This window comes from Pristiophorus japonicus, chromosome 6, assembly GCF_044704955.1.
Source record: "Pristiophorus japonicus isolate sPriJap1 chromosome 6, sPriJap1.hap1, whole genome shotgun sequence".
Classification (NCBI taxonomy): domain Eukaryota; kingdom Metazoa; phylum Chordata; class Chondrichthyes; family Pristiophoridae; genus Pristiophorus; species Pristiophorus japonicus.
The window spans coordinates 162,369,410-162,388,683 of NC_091982.1; positions in this window are offsets into that span (position 1 = coordinate 162,369,410).

The following is a 19,274-nucleotide window of genomic DNA, read 5'->3' on the forward strand; positions in this document are numbered from 1 at the left end:
AGCTGGGCAGGACCGGAACCAATGTCCTAGGGGGACTGTTTGCTTGTGCTGTTGGGGAGGGGTTAAACTAATATGGCAGGGGGATGGGAACCTATGCAGGGAAGTAGAATGGGGGCAGAAGCAAAAGATAGAAAGAAGAAAAGTAAAAGTGGAGGGCAGAGAAACCCAAGGCAAAAATCAAAAAGGGCCACATTACAGCAAAATTCTAAAGGAGCAAAGTGTGTTAAAAAGACAAGCCTGAAGGCTCTGTGCCTCAATGCGAGGAGTATTCGTAATAAGGTGGACGAATTAACTGCACAGGCAGCAATTAATGAATATGATACAATTGGCATCACGGAGACATGGCTCCAGGGCGACCAAGGCTGGGAACTCAACATCAAGGGGTATTCAACATCCAGGAAGGATAGACAGAAAGGAAAAGGAGGTGGGGTAGCGTTGTTGGTTAAAGAGGAAATTAACGCAATAGTAAGGAAGGACATTAGCTTGAATGATGTGGAATCTGTATGGGTGGAGCTGCAGAATACCAAAGGGCAGAAAACGCTAGTGGGAGTTGTGTACAGACCACCAAACAGTAATAGTGAGGTTGTGGTGGTTGGTGTGCAATGGCCACCAAAGGTTAAAAAAATCCACACACAGGCATCTTCCACCCTTCAAGATGTAGTTCAAGATCTGGAATATTAGGTCCTTCATTGAAATACCTGAGAACTCATCCCTTTTTGGCATGGAAGCAGGCCATCCTCATTTCGAGGGACTGTCTATGATGATGAGTAGCGAGGTTGGGGACCGCATCAAACAGGAAATTAGGGATGCGAGCAATAAAGGTACAGCTGTTATCATGGGCGACTTTAATCTACATATAGATTAGGTGAACCAAACTGGTAACAATACGGTGGAGGAAGATTTCCTGGAGTGTATTAGGGATGGTTTTCGAGACCAATATGTCGAGGAACCAACTAGAGGGCTGGCCATCCTAGACTGGGTGATGTGTAATGAGAAGGGACTAAGTAGCAATCTTGTTGTGCGAGGCCCCTTGGGGAAGAGTGACCATAATATCGTGGATTTCTTCATGAAGGTGGAGAGTGACACAGTTAATTCAGAGACCAGAGTCCTGAACTTAAGGAAAGGTAACTATGATGGTATGAGACGTGAATTTGCTAGAATAGACTGGCAAATGATACATAAAAGGTTGATGGTGGATAGGCAATGGCAAACATTTATAGATCACATGGATGAACTTCAACAATTGCTGGGAACTTAAAAATTGACTGCAAAAGCTTCTATAGATATGTGAAGTGAAAAGGATTAGTGAAGACAAAAGTAGGTCCCTTGCAGTCGGATACAGGTGAATTTATAATGGGGAACAAAGAAATGGCAGACCAATTGACCAAATACTTTGGTTCTGTCTTCACGAAGGAAGACACAAATGACCTTCCGGAAATACTAGGCGACCGAGGGTCGAGTGAGAAGGAGGAACTGAAGGAAATCCTAGGCGGGAAATTGTGTGAGGGAAATTGATGGGATTGAAGGCCGATAAATCCCAGGGGCCTGATAGTCTGTATCCCAGATTACTTAAGGAAGTGGCCCGAGAAATAGTGCATGCATTGGTGATCATTGTCCAATAGTCTATCTATTGTGTTCCTAACACAGATGAGGCTGCACACAGGGAGGTAAAAGTAACAGTGACCTCAGTCTTTAATAAGACACTCCAGAGTGAGGAACAGGCCTTAGGGGCCGGCTTATATACAGTGCTCCCACGGCCTGGGATCCCTTGGGATTTCGGGGTATGAGCTCCCTGGTGGCGGAACATGGGAGTGCATGCTTTACAGATACACAACATCACTCCCCCCGCCAAAGTCAAAGTGAAAACTATTTACAAGGTGAGGCGGTCGGGAGCCTTTCCTTCCCTGGTGGACCGCCTCGGTACAAAGGTCTGTTCTGGTGTGTTGGCTGTGCCCTCGCTGGGCTGGCGTGTTGTTGGCCCTGCAGGGCTGCTAGGTGAGCCTGGCCTTGCTGGGCTGTTGGGCGTGATGGGTTCGATTTCCTGGTCCAGCATGGTGTCATTGATACTTTGGGTGTGTATTGTGGGCTCGAAAAAGGTGGTGTTTGCTGTGGGTTGTTCAGGGCAGTCTGTGAACCGCAGCCTCGTTTGGTCCAGGTGCTTTCTGAAAACTTGTCCATTGTCTAGTTTGACTACAAACACCCTACTCCCTTCTTTAGCTATCACCGTGCCCGCGATCCACTTGGGACCATGTCCATAGTTTAGCACATACATAGGGTCATTCAGATCAATTTCCCGTGACACAGTGGCGTGACCATCGTTTACATTTTGTTGCTGCTACCTGCTCTCTACCTGATCATGCAGGTTGGGGTGAACCAGCGAGAGTCTGGTTTTAAGTGTCCTTTTCATGAGTAGCTCAGCCAGGAGCACTCCTGTGAGCGAGTGGGGTCTTGTGCAATAGCTGAGCAGTACTCGGGACAGGCGGGTTTGGAGTGAGCCTTCTATGACTCGTTTAAGGCTCTGTTTGATGGTTTGTACTGCTCGCTCTGCCTGCCAATTGGAGGCTGGTTTAATCGGGGCCGAGGTGACATGTTTGGTCCCATTGCGGGTCATGAATTCTTTAAATTCGGCCCTGGTGAAACATGGCTCATTGTCACTGACCAGTATGTCAGTCAGGCCGTGGGTGGCAAACATGGCCCTCAGGCTTTCAATGTTGGCGGTGGCGGTGCTTCCCGACATTATTTCACATTCAATCTATTTTGAAAAAGCATTCACCACCACCAGGAACATTTTACCGAGAAACGGACCCGCATAGTCGACATAGATCCTCAACCTTGGTCTGGAGGGCCAGGACCACAAACTTAGTGGTGCCTCTCTGGGCGCGTTGCTCAACTGAGGCGGGAGTCGAGAGAGGCAGCGGCCTATAAAAGGCTCAGCAGTCCGGGGAGCGTGGAGAGAGGCAGCGGCCTATAAAAGGCTCAGCAGTCCGGGGAGCGTCGAGAGAAGCGGGAGTCGAGAGAGGCATCGGCCTATAAAAGGCTCAGCAGTCCGGGGAGCGTCGAGAGAGGCGGGAGTCGAGAGAGGCAGCGGCCTATAAAAGGCTCAGCAGTCCGGGGAGCGTCGAGTGAGGCGGGAGTCGAGAGAGGCAGCGGCCTATAAAAGGCTCAGCAGTCCGGGGAGCGTCGAGAGAGGCGGGAGTCGAGAGAGGCAGCGGCCTATAAAAGGCTCAGCAGTCCGGGGAGCGTCGAGAGAGGCGGGAGTCGAGAGAGGCAGCGGCCTATAAAAGGCTCAGCAGTCCGGGGAGCGTGGAGAGAGGTGGGAGTCGAGAGAGGCAGCGGCCTACAAAAGGCTCAGCAGTCCGGGGAGCGTCGAGAGAGGCGGGAGTCGAGAGAGGCAGCGGCCTATAAAAGGCTCAGCAGTCCGGGGAGCGTGGAGAGAGGCGGGAGTCGAGAGAGGCAGCGGCCTATAAAAGGCTCAGCAGTCCGGGGAGCGTGGAGAGAGGCGGGAGTCGAGAGAGGCAGCGGCCTATAAAAGGCTCAGCAGTCCGGGGAGCGTGGAGAGAGGCGATGGTCGAGAGAGGCAGCAGCCTATAAAAGGCTCAGCAGTCCGGGGAGCGTTGAGAGAGGCGGGAGTCGAGAGAGGCAGCGGCCTATAAAAGGCTCAGCAGTCCGGGGAGCTTCGAGAGAGGCGGGAGTCGAGAGAGGCAGCGGCCTTTCAAAGGCTCAGCAGTCCGGGGAGCGTCGAGAGAGGCGGGAGTCGAGAGGGGCAGCGGCCTATAAAAGGCTCAGCAGTCCGGGGAGCGTCGAGAGAGGCGGGAGTCGAGAGAGGCAGTGGCCTATAAAAGGCTCAGCAGTCCGGGGAGCGTCGAGAGAGGCGGGAGTCGAGAGAGGCAGCGGCCTATAAAAGGCTCAGCAGTCCGGGGAGCGTCGAGAGAGGCGGGAGTCTTGAGAGGCAGCGGCCTATAAAAGGCTCAGCAGTCTGGGGAGCGTCGAGAGAGGCGGGAGTCTTGAGAGGCAGCGGCCTATAAAAGGCTCAGCAGTCCGGGGAGTGTCGAGAGAGGCGGGAGTCGAGAGAGACAGCGGCCTATAAAAGGCTCAGCAGACCGGGGAGCGTGGAGAGAGGCGGGAGTCGAGAGAGGCAGCGGCCTATAAAAGGCTCAGCAGTCCGGGGAGCGTCGAGAGAGGCGGGAGTCGAGAGAGACAGCGGCCTATAAAAGGCTCAGCAGTCCGGGGAGCGTCGAGAGAGGCGGGAGTCGAGAGAGACAGCGGCCTATAAAAGGCTCAGCAGTCCGGGTACCGGTGCAGCTCCAGCTGGGAGCGAAGGCAAAAAAGAAGTAGAAAGAAATCAAAAGGTGACGTCATAGCCAACGTGGTAAGTGATTGGCTGCTGATTGGTGAGTAGTTTTTCTTTTTCTTTTTCTTTATTAGTCAGTAACTTTTAACATTGTTGTCGCCAATTTAAGTGTATCTAAGGGTTAAGGCATGGCAGGACAGCTCGGTCACGTGATATGCTCCTCCTGTACCATGTGGGAACTCGGGGACAACACCAGTATCCCTGATGACTACATGTGCGGGAAGTGTATCCACCTCCGGCTCCTGACGGTCCGCGTTGCGGAGTTGGAGCTGAGGGTGGATTCACTCTGGAGCATCCACGATGCTGAGAATGACGTGAGTAGCACGTGGAGCGAGTTGGTCTTACCGCAGGAGGGAATGGAAGACCAGCAGGAAGAGTAGTGCAAGGAAGGTAGTGCAGGGGTCCCCTGTGGTCATCCCACTGCAAAACAGATACACTGCTTTGAGTTCTGTTGAGGGGGATGACTCATCAGGAGAGGGCAGCAGCAGCCAAGTTCATGGCACCGTGGCTGGCTCTGTTGCACAGGAGGGCAGGAAAAAGAGTGGGGGAGCGATAGTGATAGGGGATTCAATTGTAAGGGGAATAGATAGGCGTTTCTGCGGCCGCAACCGAGACTCCAGGATGGTATGTTGCCTCCCTGGTGCAAGTGTCAAGGATGTCTCGGAGCGGGTGCACGACATTCTAAAAAGGGAGGGTGAACAGCCAACAACCAACGACATAGGTAAAAAAAGGGATGAGGTCCTACGAAATGAATTTAAGGAGCTAGGAGCTAAATTAAAAAGTAGGACCTCAAAAGTAGTAATCTTGGGATTGCTACCAGTGCCACGTGCTAGTCAGAGTAGGAATCGCAGGATAGCTCAGATGAATACGTGGCTTGAGCAATGGTGCAGCAGGGAGAGATTCAAATTCCTGGGGCATTGGAACCGGTTCTGGGGGAGGTGGGACCAGTACAATCCGGACGGTCTGCACCTGGGCAGAATCGGAACCAATGTCCTCGGGGGAGTGTTTGCTAGTGCTGTTGGGGAGGAGTTAAACTAATATGGCAGGGGGATGGGAACCAATGCAGGGAGATAGAGGGAAACAAAAAGGAGGCAAAAGCAAAAGACAGAAAGGAGATGAGGAAAAGTGGAGGGCAGAGAAACCCAAGGCAAAGAACAAAAAGGGCCATTGTACAGCAAAATTCTAAAAGGACAGAGGGTGTTAAAAAAACAAGCCTAAAGGCTTTGTGTCTTAATGCAAGGAGTATCCGCAATAAGGTGGATGAATTAACTGTGCAAATCGATGTTAACAAATATGATGTGATTGGGATTACAGAGATGTGGCTCCAGGATGATCAGGGCTGGGAACTCAACATCCAGGGGTATTCAACATTCAGGAAGGATAGAATAAAAGGAAAAGGAGGTGGGGTAGCATTGCTGGTTAAGGAGGAGATTAAGGCAATAGTTAGGAAGGACATTAGCTTGGATGATGTGGAATCTATATGGGTAGAGCTGCAGAACACCAAAGGGCAAAAAACGTTAGTGGGAGTTGTGTACAGACCTCCAAACAGTAGTAGTGATGTTGGGGAGGGCATCAAACAGGAAATTAGGGGTGCATGCAATAAAGGTGCAGCAGTTATAATGGGTGACTTTAATATGCACATCGATTGGGCTAACCAAACTGGAAGCAATACGGTGGAGGAGGATTTCCTGGAGTGCATAAGGGATGGTTTTTTAGACCAATATGTCAAGGAACCAACTAGGGGGGAGGCCATCTTAGACTGGGTGTTATGTAATGAGAGAGGATTAATTAGCAATCTCGTTGTGCGAGGCCCCTTGGGGAAGAGTGACCATAATATGGTGGAATTCTGCATTAGGATGGAGAATGAAACAGTTAATTCATAGACCATGGTCCAGAACTTAAAGAAGGGTAACTTTGAAGGTATGAGGTGTGAATTGGCTGGGATGGATTGGCGAATGATACTTAAGGGGTTGACTGTGGATGGGCAATGGCAGACATTTAGAGACCGCATGGATGAACTACAACAATTGTACATTCCTGTCTGGCATAAAAATAAAAAAGGGAAGGTGGCTCAACCGTGGCTATCAAGGGAAATCAGGGATAGTATTAAAGCCAAGGAAGTGGCATACAAATTGGCCAGAAATAGCAGCGAACCTGGGGACTGGGAGAAATTTAGAACTCAGCAGAGGAGGACAAAGGGTTTGATTAGGGCAGGGAAAATGGAGTATGAGAAGAAGCTTGCAGGGAACATTAAGACGGATTGCAAAAGTTTCTATAGATATGTAAAGAGAAAAAGGTTAGTAAAGACAAACGTAGGTCCCCTGCAGTCAGAATCAGGGGAAGTCATAACGGGGAACAAAAAAATGGCGGACCAATTGAACAAGTACTTTGGTTCGGTATTCACGAAGGAGGACACAAACAACCTTCCGGTTATAAAAGGGGTCGGGGGATCTAGTAAGGAGGAGGAACTGAGGGAAATCCTTATTAGCCGGGAAATTGTGTTGGGGAAATTGATGGGATTGAAGGCCGATAAATCCCCAGGGCCTGATGGACTGCATCCCAGAGTACTTAAGGAGGTGGCCTTGGAAATAGTGGATGCAGTGACAGTCATTTTTCAACATTCCATTGACTCTGGATCAGTTCCTATGGAGTGGAGGGTAGCCAATGTAACCCCACTTTTTAAAAAAGGAGGGAGAGAGAAAACAGGGAATTATAGACCGGTCAGCCTGACATCGGTAGTGGGTAAAATGATGGAATCAATTATTAAGGATGTCATAGCAGTGCATTTGGAAAGAGGTGACATGATAGGTCCAAGTCAGCATGGATTTGTGAAAGGGAAATCATGCTTGACAAATCTTCTGGAATTTTTTGAGGATGTTTCCAGTAGAGTGGACAAGGGAGAACCAGTTGATGTGGTATATTTGGACTTTCAGAAGGCGTTCGACAAGGTCACACACAAGAGATTGATGTGCAAAGTTAGAGCACATGGGATTGGGGATAGTGTGCTGACATGGATTGAGAAATGGTTGTCAGACAGGAAGCAAAGAGTAGGAGTAAATGGGTACTTTTCAGAATGGCAGGCAGTGACTAGTGGGGTACCGCAAGTTTCTGTGCTGGGGCCCCAGCTGTTTACACTGTACATTAATGATTTAGATGAGGGGATTAAATGTAGTATCTCCAAATTTGCGGATGACACTAAGTTGGGTGGCAGTGTGAGCTGCGAGGAGGATGCTGTGAGGCTGCAGAGCGACTTGGATAGGTTAGGTGAGTGGGCAAATGCATGGCAGATGAAGTATAATGTGGATAAATGTGAGGTTATCCACTTTGGTGGTAAAAACAGAGAGGCAGACTATTATCTGAATGGTGACAGATTAGGAAAAGGGGAGGTGCAAAGAGACCTGGGTGTCATGGTACATCAGTCATTGAAGGTTGGCATGCAGGTGCAGCAGGCGGTTAAGAAAGCAAATGGCATGTTGGCCTTCATAGCAAGGGGATTTGAGTACAGGGGCAGGGAGGTGTTGCTACAGTTGTACAGGGCATTGGTGAGGCCACACCTGGAGTATTGTGTACAGTTTTGGTCTCCTAACCTGAGGAAGGACATTCTTGCTATTGAGGGAGTGCAGCGAAGGTTCACCAGACTGATTCCCGGGACGGCGGGACTGACCTATCAAGAAAGACTGGATCAACTGGGCTTGTATTCACTGGAGTTCAGAAGAATGAGAGGGGACCTCATAGAAACATTTAAAATTCTGAGGGGGTTAGACAGGTTAGATGCAGGAAGAATGTTCCCAATGTTGGGGAAGTCCAGAACCAGAGGTCACAGTCTAAGGATAAGGGGTAAGCCATTTAGGACCGAGATGCGGAGGAACTTCTTCACCCAGAGAGTGGTGAACCTGTGGAATTCTCTACCACAGAAAGTTGTTGAGGCCAATTCACTAAATATATTCAAAAAGGAGTTAGATGAGGTCCTTACTACTAGGGGGATCAAGGGGTATGGCGAGAAAGCAGGAATGGGGTACTGAAGTTGAATGTTCAGCCATGAACTCATTGAATGGCGGTGCAGGCTAGAAGGGCCGAATGGCCTACTCCTGCACCTATTTTCTATGTTTCTATTACCGTACACAGGACACTAAGTCAGAGTCGATACCGGGCCACCACACGTGGGATCTGGCTATTGCTTTCATCATTACTATACTCGGGTGTGTGCTGTGGAGATCCGAGATGAATGTCTCCCTGCCATTTTTTGGTAGCACTTTGCGGTTACCCCACAACAGACAGTCTGCCTGAATGGACAGCTCGTCCTTTCGCCACTGGAATGGCTTGATTGGCTCTTGCATTTCAACGGGGATGCTGGCCCAGCTCCCATGCAGTGCACAGTTTTTTGCTCGGGACAGCAGAGGATCTTGGCTACTCCAAGTCCTAAACTAGCGGTCCGTGACAGATGATTTATCATTTTCAAACACTTCCATGACCATCAACAAGTCTGCGGGCATGTCACCATCAACAAGTTTGCAGGCTGCGCCATTTCCACCCCCGTGGTGGGCAATGGTAGCCGACTGAGAGCATCCGCACAGTTCTCGGTGCCTGGCCTGTGGCGGATGGTGTAGTTATACGCTGATTGTGCGAGTGCCCACCTTTGTATGCGGGTTGAGGCATTAGTATTTGCAGCAACCAGGCATGTGAGGGGCTTGTGATCTGTTTCCAGCTCAAATTTGAGGCCAAACAGGTACTGATGCATTTTCTTTACCCCGAACACACACGCTAATGCCTCTTTCTCAATCATGCTGAAGGCCCTCTCGGCCTTAGACAAGCTCCTGGAAGCATAGGCGACAGGTTGCAACTTCACCACAACGTTAGCTTGTTGTAATACACACCCGACTATGTACGACAACACGTCACATTCTAGCACAAGTCTTTTACACGGGTTATACAATACAAGCAGCTTGTTTTTTTCCCCATACACAGTTCTCACCTTTGCGCAATAACACATGTAGGGGCTCTAAAAGGATGCTTAACCCCAGTAGGAAGTTACCAAAATAGTTGAGGAGTCCCAGGAACGACCACAGCTCCGTGACATTCTGTGGATTGGGCGTGTTCCTGATAGCCTCTGTCTTGGCGTCTGTGGGCCAAATGCCGTCTGCCACGATCTTTCTCCCCAAAAACTCCACTTCTATTGCCATGAAGACGCATTTCGACCTCTTCAACCGCAGCCCTACGTGATCCAGTCGCTGGAGGACCTCCTCCAGATTTTGTAGGTGTCATGTATTCAACTATCATTGTAACCCATGTATAAGCTGACCTAAGTTGTACACGTTGAGAACATTGACCACATTGCGAACTTGTGGGAGACACTCCTAACCTGGACTTTCAGGTATAAAACGGAAAGCTCCACCCACCTTCATCACTTGAGGTCTTGGTAATAAAGGTAACCAGTCTCAGAGTGACCTTCTCTCAAATATGGGCCTCGTGTGCATTTATACTGTCTAGTAAGGACATATCATTGGCGACAAGAAACTGGGATTTAAACCACGCGAGCATGGCCACAAGCAGCACAGAAGAGAGGTACTGTTTTGGTGATGATTGGGACGACTTTATTGAGAGACTACAGCAAAGTTTTGTCACTAAGGAATGGTTGGGACAGGATTCGGCTACAAACGCAAGGCTCATCTCCTGACGGTTTGTGGATCCAGAACGTACTCCCTGATGAAGGACCTTCTAGCGCCAGAGAAGCCGGCGTACCAGACGTTCGAAGAGCTCAGTAAGTTGATCGGGGAACACCTTAAACCGGCGAGCAGCATGCACATGGCGAGACACCGGTTTTACACGCACCGGCGGCGAGAAGGGCAAAGCGTTCTTGACTTCGTGGCAGATCTCCGGCGACTCGCGAACCTATTTAAGTTCCCAGATGCATGCAGAGCGGAGATACTGCGAGATTTTTTTATTGAGGGCATCGGGCACGCTGGATTTTTCAGGAAACTGATGGAGACCAAAGACTTGACCTTGGAAGCGGCGGCTCTGATAGCCCAGACAATTATCTCAGGGGAGGAAGAGACCAGAATGATGTATGACAAAAATCTTGGCTCAAATGCGGCAAACGACCAGGGAGTCAACATTGTTAGCGTGGCACACAGTTCTCTAGGCAGACAAGGGCAATTGGACATGCCCCAGCATGTAGTCGAACCCAAAGGGGGAATTCAACAGAGACAATGTCTAGCTGAATGGCGATTCATGCCATCGTAATGGACAATGCGGCCAGTATTGGGGCTATCAACACCTGTTAATGATGCGCTTAAGGACAGTTACAGAGACAGTCAGATGGAGGCAAGCACCCAGCCAGAGCTTGCAGGTATCAGCAATCTACCTGCAGAAACTGCAACATCAGCGGTCACTTGGCGTGTGTGTGCAGGAAGCCTGCAGCCAGGTTGATGTACAAGGAGGACGGGCCCGATGTAAGCCCTACGAGGCCAAATGAATACTGGGTAAAATCGCTGGTAGCTGAAGTTCAGCGAGTTCATGTGGAGCACGTATACAGTTCAGATACCAGGACGCCACCGATACTGATGAAAGTGCTCCTCAATGGCATCCCAGTATCAATGGAGCTAGACACGGGGGCCAGCCAGTCCCTGATGAGTATCAAACAGTTCGAAAGGTTGTGGGTGTCCAAGGCCAGGAGGCCAAAATTATTGCCGATTGACGTACAGCTACAGAAATATACAAAGGAGATCAGTCGTGACCCATAAAGGTTCAGAGAACAGGTTGCCACTCTGGATTGTCCCGATGGACGGTCCCGCACTACTGGCGAGGAGTTGGCTTGCTGTCATGAACTGGAAATGGGGCGATGTCAATGCAATTTCTTCTGTGGAGTGAGTATCGTGTTCACAGGTCCTGGACAAATTTGAGTCATTATTTCAACCCGGCATCGGCACTTTCATGGGAGCCAAGGTAGTGATTCACATAAACCCGGACGCCAGGCCAGTAGACCACAAGGCCAGAGCGGTGCCGTACGTGATGCGCGAAAAGATAGAATGAGAATTGGACCGCCTGCTGAGGGAAGGCATCATCTCGCCAGTCGAATTCAATGACTGGGCGAGCCCGATCATGCCGGTGCTCAAGGCGGATGGGTCGGTCAGGATATGTGGCGATTACAAGGCCACCATCAATCGGGTGTCACTCCAAGACCAGTACGCGCTACCGAGAGCGGAGGACCTCTTTGCGACGCTGTCCGGTGGTAAACTTAAAAAAAAATTGGACCTGACCTCAGCTTACATGACCCAGGAGCTGGCGAGTGAGTCGAAGTAGCTGACCACCATCACGACACACAAGGGGTTGTTTGAGTATAACAGATGTCCGTTCGGGATTCGTTCGGCTGCCACGATCTTTCAACGAAATATGGAAAGCCTCCTCAAGTCGGAGGAGGTGCTACGCAGACTGGAACAGGTGGGGCTGTCACTGAAAAAGGCGAAGTGCACCTTCTTAGCTCCAGAGGAAGAATTCCTGGGGAGGCGGGTAGCAGCAGACGGGATCAGACCTACTGCGTCCAAAATGGAAGCGATCCAGAGAGCACCCAGACTCCGCAACACGACGGAGCTGCGTTCGTTCCTGGGGCTCCTGAACAATTTTGGTAACTTTCTTCCCAGATTGAGCACGCTGTTAGAGCCGCTACACGTGCTCCTACACAAAGGTCGTGATTAGTTCTGGGGGGACAGCCAGGAAAGGGCTTTTGACAGAGCACGCAATTTGTTATGCTCCAACAAATTGTAAACGTTATATGACCCGTGTAAGAAACATGTGTTAACATGCGATGCATCGTCCTATGGAGTCGGGTGTGTGTTGCAGCCTGTGAATGCCAATGGTCAGTTACAGCCGGTAGCTTATGCCTCCAGAAGTCTGTCCCAGGCAGAAAGGGGCTACGAGATGGTAGAAAAGGAAGCGCTAGCATGTGTATATGCAGTAAAAAAAATGCACCACTACCTGTTTGACAGGAAATTTGAGCTGGAGACAGATCACAAACCCCTCACGTCCCTTTTGACCGACAACAAGGCAATAAATGCGAACGCATCGGCCCGCATACAGAGGTGGGCACTCACGTTAGCCACCTATGACTATACAATTTGGTACAGACTGGGCACTGAAAACTGCGCCAATGCACTCAGCAGGCTCCCACTAGCCACCACTGAGGGGGCAACCGAGCATGTTGCTGAGATGGTCATGGCTGTTAAAGCTTTCGAAAGCAAAGGCTCACCTGTGACAGCCCGTCAAATTAAAGTCTGGACAAATAAAGACCCGCTACTGTCTTTAGTTAAGAAATGTGTCCTGAATGGGGACTGGGCAGCCACGCACGGGGCATGCACTGAGGAATTTAAGTGTTTCTTTATGGCGAGAAAACAGGAGTGGGGTACTGAAGCTGCATGTTCAGCCATGAACTCATTGAATAGCGGTGCAGGCTCGATGGGCCGAATGGCCTACTCCTGCACCTATTTTCTATGTTTCTATGTTTCTATGTTTCTGTGTTTCTATGTTTCTATGTTTCATAGGCGCAAGGACGATCTCTCGATTCAGGCTGATTGCCTATTGTGGGGAAACCGAATAGTCATGCCCGAGATGGGCAGAGAGGTGTTTATCAGAGAACTTTACAATGAGCACCCAGGCATTATCACGATGAAGGCAATTGCCAGGTCACACGTTTGGTGGCCAGGGATAGATGCAGACCTGGAACTTTGTGTTCGCAGGTGCAACACTTGTGCTCAGCTGGGCAACGCACCCAGGGAAGCCCTCCTTAGCCCCTGGTCCTGGCCCGCCAAGCCATGGTCACGCATCCATGTGGACTACGCAGGTCCTTTCATGGGAAACATTTTTTTGGTTGTGGTAGACCCCTACTCCAAATGGATTGAGTGTGTCATTTTAAATTCAAGCACATCCTCTTTCACGGTAGAAAGTCTACAGGCAATGTTCGCCGCCCATGGTCTACCGGATGTCTTGGTCAGCGACAATGGCCTGTGCTTCACAAGCACTGAATTCCAGGACTTCATGGCAGGCAATGGAATCAACCATGTCAGAATGGCACCGTTCAAGCCGGCCTCAAACGGCCAGGCGGAAGGAGCAGTGCAGATAATCAAACAGGGGATGCTCAGAATCCAAGTGGGTTCCATACAAAGCCGCTTATCACGCCTCCTGTTGGCCAATAGATTCCGACCACACTCGCTCCCAGGGGTTCCACCCGCAAAACTGCTGATGAAAAGGACGCTCAAAACCAGGTTATCCCTTATACGCCCGACTATGAAAGAAATTGTTGAGAGCAGGCGTCAGTGACAATGTGACTACCATGACAGGAATGTGAGGGCGCGATGTACTGACGTCAATGACCCTGTTTTTGTCCTTAATTACGCTGCAGGGCCCAAATGGCTTGCAGGCACTGTGATTGCCAAAGAGGGGAATAGGGTTTTGGTAGTTAAACTTACCAATGGACAAATCTGCTGCAAACATGTGGATCAAACTAAAAGGAGGTTCAGCAATCCCATAGAAGAAGCAGAGGAAGAACACGACATAGAGTTTACTCCAGCACAGGTGGCCGAACACCGGAACCAAGTGGAGGTGAGCCCAGTCACTGTGGGCAGTCCGGACAGGCCTGAGGCACCGCAAACAGCAGACACTCAGGCCAGCGCCCAACAACCGGAGCCCCAACTCAGGCGCTCTACAAGGGAGCGTAAACCACCAGAGAGACTTAACCTGTGATCCCAATAAGAATTTGGGGGGAGATGATGTCATGTATTCAACTATCATTGTGATCCATGTATAAGCTGACCGAAGTTGTACACCTTGAGAACATTGACCACAAGGGACGAACATGTGGGAGACACTCCTAACCTGGAGTTTCAGATATAAAAGGGGAAGCTCCACCCACCTTCATCACTTAAGGTCTTGGCAATAAAGGTAACTGGTCTCAGAGTGACCTTCTCTCAAGTATGGGCCTCGTGTTCATTTATACTGTATAGTAACGACATATCAGTAGGTGCTCGGCAGTGTCCCAACCCGTGACCAATATATCGTCCTGAAAGACCATCGTGTGTGGTGCCGACTTGAGTAGGCTCTCTATGTTTCTCTGGAAGATCGCTGCAGCCGACCGAATTCCAAATAGGCATCTGTTGTAGATGAACAGTCCCTTGTGCGTGCTAATGCAGGTGAGGCTCTTCAAAGACTCCTCCAGCTCCTTCGTCGTGTAGGCTGAAATCAGGTCGAGTTTGGTGAATGTCTTGCCTCCTGCCAGCGTCACAAATAGGTCGTCTGCCTTAGGTAGCGGATATTGGTCCTGTCGCGAGAAACGATTAATAGTTACTTTATAATCGCCACAAATCCTGACCGTGCCATCACTTTTGAGTACTGGAACAATCAGGCTGGCCCAGTCGCTGAATTCCACTGGGGAGATGATGCTCTTGTGTTGCAGCCTGTCCAGCTCGATTTCCACTCTCTCCCTCATCATGTGAGATACTGCTCGTGCCTTGTGGTGAATGGGTTGTGCCACTGGGACGAAGTGTATCCGTACCTTCTTCCTGGAAAAGCTTCCAATGCCTGGCTCAAAAAGGAAAGGAAATTTGTTCAGAACCTGGGTACATGAGGTCTCATCGACATGTGATAGCGCTCGAATGTCATCCCAGTTTCAGTGGGATGACATCCGAGCGCTATCACATGTCGATGAGACCTCATGTACCCAGCCAGCTCCTTCCAAGCAGTGTGGGGCCATCGCCCAGGACAATCCAGAGTGGCAGTTCGTGCACCGTGCCCTCGTAGGTGACCTTGACCATGGCGCTGCCCAGGACAGTGAAAAGCTCTTTGGTGTACGTTCTCAGTTTTGTGTGGATGTGGCTCAGGGCTGGTCTGAATGCCTTGTTGCACCACAATCTGTCAAACATATTGCAGCTCGTTTGGAAGCTCGTTGGAGGTGCCCCATTGTTCCACAGCTCTTGCAAACATACCCTTTGAAGTGGCATGAATTGGCTGAATGGAAGCCTCCACAACGCCAACAAGGTGTGAATTGCCTTGCATTCATCCTTTGTTGGGGGACTCTGAGTCATCTGGGTCACCTGAGGCCTGCTGGCAGTTGCAGACTTGTGGATTCTGCCCTGTACATTTTTGCTCACAAACACAGTTCCAGTTAATTTATGAACATTGCTAGCACTTGTGTGCTGAGAGATTTGTTTGGTGTTATCATTGGTGGACATAAACTCCTGTGCTATCGCAATGGCCTTACTGAGGGTCGGTGTCTCTACTGTCAAAAGTTTTCATCAGATGGTCTCGTGGCCAATACCCAGTACAAAAAAGTCTCTGAGCATTTGCTCCATGTAGCCATCAAACGCACATTGTCCTGCAAGTCGCCTTAGCTCGGCGACGTAGCTCGCCACTTCCTGACCTTCAGATCGCTGGCACGTGTAGAATCGATACCTCGCCCTCAGCATGCTCTCCCTCAGGTTAAGATGATCCCGAACCAGTTTACACAGCTCCTCATACAACTTATCTGTGGGTTTCACTGGAGCCAGAAGATTCTTCATGATGCTGTAGGTCGATCGGTGCCCCGCAGACTTTGAGGAGGACTGCTCTCCTTTTTGCAGCGCTTCCTTCTCCGTCCAGCTCATTGGCTACAAAGTACTGATCTAGCCATTCGACATAGGCTTCCCAGTCCTCACTCTCTGAGAACTTCTCCAGGATGCCCACAGTTTGCTGCATCTTTGCGTTGGATTCGTATTCTCGTCGCCAGTTATTGTGCTCCTAACACAGATGAGGCTGCACACAGGGAGGTTAAAGTAACAGTGACCTCAGTCTTTAATACGGCACTCCAGAGTGAGTAACAGGCTTTAGAGGCCTGCTAACATACAGTGCTCCCAAGGGATGCTGGGATTCCTTGGGACTTCAGGGGATGAGCTCCCTGGTAGCGGAACATGGGAGTGCATGCTTTACAGATACACAACACTATCGACTCTGGATCAGTTCCTATGGACTGGAGAATAGCTAATGTAACACCACTTTTTAAAAAAGGAGGGAGAGAGAAAACGTGTAATTATAGACCAGTTAGCCTGACATCAGTCGTGAGGAAAATGTTGGAATCAATTATTAAAGCTGAAATAGCAGTGCATTTGGAAAGCAGTGACAGGATCAGTCCAAGACAGCATGGATTTATGAAAGGGAAATCATGCTTGACAAATCTTCTGGAAATTTTTGAGGCTGTAACTAGTAGAGTTGACAAGGGAGAACCAGTGGATGTGGTATATTTGGACTTTCAAAAGGCTTTTGACAAGGTCCCACACAAGAAATTGGTGTGCAAAATTAAAGCACATGGTATTGGGGGTAACGTACTGACGTGGATAGAGAACTGGTTTGCAGACAGGAAGCAGAGAGTCGGGATAAACGGGTCCTTTTCAGAATGGCAGACAGTGACTAGTGGGGTGCCGCAGGGCTCAGTGCTGGGACCCCAGCTATTTACAATATACATTAATGATTTAGATGAAGGAATTGAGTGTAATAGCTCCAAGTTTGCAGATGACACTAAGCTGGGTGGCGGTGTGAGCTGTGAGGAGGACGCTAAGAGGCTGCAGGGTGACTTGGACAGGTTAGGTGAGTGGGCAAATGCAGGGCAGATGCAGTATAATGTGGATAAATGTGAGGTTATCCACTTTGGGGGCAAAAACACGAAGGCAGAATATTATCTGAATGGTGGCAGATTAAGAAAAGGGGAGGTGCAATGAGATTTAGGTGTCATAATACATCAGTCATTGAAAGTTAGCATGCAGGTACAGCAGGTGGTGAAGAAGGCAAATGGTATGTTGGTCTTCATAGCTAGGGGATTTGAGTATAGGAGCAGGGAGGTCTTACTGCCATTGTACAGGGCCTTGGTGAGACCTCACCTGGAATATTGTGTTCAGTTTTGGTCTCCTAATCTGAGGAAGGACATTCTTGCTATTGAGGGAGTGCAGCGAAGGTTCATCAGACTGATTCCCGGGATGGTAGGTCTGACATGTGAAGAAAGACTGGGTCGACTGGGCCTGTATTCACTGGAGTTTAGAAGGATGAGAGGGGATCTAATAGAAACATATAACATTCTGACGGGACTGGACAGGTTAGATGCAGGAAGAATGTTCCCGATGTTGGGGAAGTCCAGAACCAGGGGACATAGTCTTAGGATAAGAGGTAAGCCATTTAGGACTGAGATGAGGAGAAACTTCATCACTCAAGTCAGTCGAGGAGGCGGGAGCTCGGAGCAGCGCGAGTCCGGGGTCGGCGAGAGGCCTATAAAGGCCAGCGGGAGTCGAGCAGTTCGAGCAGTCAGTCGAGGAGGCGGGAGCTCGGAGCAGCGCGAGTCCGGGGTCGGCGAGAGGCCTATAAAGGCCAGCGGGAGTCGAGCAGTTCGAGCAGTCAGTCGAGGAGGCGGGAGCTCGGAGCAGCGCGAGTCCGGGGTCGGCGAGAGGCCTATAAAGGCCAGCGGGAGTCGAGCAGTTCGAGCAGTCAGTCGAGGAGGCGGGAGCTCGGAGCAGCGCGAGTCCGGGGTCGGCGAGAGGCGTACCGGTGCAGCTACAGAGAGAAGGCAAAGATACAAAGGTGACGTCACAGCCTAGGAGGTAAGTGATTGGCTGGTGATTGGTGAGTAGTTTTTCTTTTTCTTCTTATATTGGTCAGTAACTTTTAACATTGTTATTACCAGTTTAAGTGTATCTAAGGGTTAAGACATGGCAGGAGAGCTCGGTCGGGTGTTATGCTCCTCCTGTACCATGTGGGAACTCAGGGACACTTCCGGTGTCCCTGACGACTACGTGTGCGGGAAGTGTGTCCACCTCCGGCTCCTGACGGTCCGCGTTACGGAATTGGAGCTGAGGGTGGATTTACTCTGGAGCATCCACGATGCTGAGAATGACGTGAGTATCACGTGTAGCGAGTTGGTCTTACCGCAGGGAAAGGGTCCACAGCCAGATAGGGAATGGAAGACCAGCAGGAAGAGTAGTGCAAGGAAGGTAGTGCAGGGGTCCCCTGTGGTCATCCCCCTGCAAAACAGATACACCGCTTTGGGTACTGTTGAGGGGAATGACTCATCAGGGGAGGGCAGCAGCAGCCAAGTTCATGGCACCGTGGCTGGCTCTGCTGCACAGGAGGGCAAGAAAAAGAGTGGGAGAGCGATAGTGATAGGGGATTCAATTGTGAGGGGAATAGATAGGCGTTTCTGCGGCCGCAACCGAGACTCCAGGATGGTATGTTGCCTCCCTGGTGCAAGGGTCAAGGATGTCTCGGAGCGGGTGCAGGACATTCTGAAATGGGAGGGAGAACAGCCAGTTGTCGTGGTGCACATTGGTACCAACGACATAGGTAAAAAAAGGGATGAGGTCCTACGAAACGAATTTAAGGAGCTAGGAGCTAAATTAAAAAGTAGGACCTCAAAAGTAGTAATCTCGGGATTGCTACCAGTGCCACGTGATAGTCAGAGTAGGAATCACAGGATAGCGCAGATGAATACGTGGCTTGAGCAGTGGTGCAGCAGGGAGGCATTCAAATTCCTGGGGCATTGGGACCGGTTCTGGGGGAGGTGGGACCAGTACAAACCGGACGGTCTGCACCTGGGCAGGACCGGAACCAATGTCCTAGGGGGAGTGTTTGCTAGTGCTGTTGGGGAGGATTTAAACTAATATGGCAGGGGGATGGGAACCAATACAGGGAGACAGAGGGAAACAAAAAGGAGACAAAAGCAAAAGACAGAAAGGAGATGAGGAAAAGTGGAGGGCAGAGAAACCCAAGGCAAAGAACAAAAAGGGCCACTGTACAGCAAAATTCTAAAAGGACAAAGGGTGTTAATAAAACAAGCCTGAAGGCTTTGTGTCTTAATGCAAGGAGTATCCGCAATAAGGTGGATGAATTAACTGTGCAAATAGATGTTAACAAATATGATGTG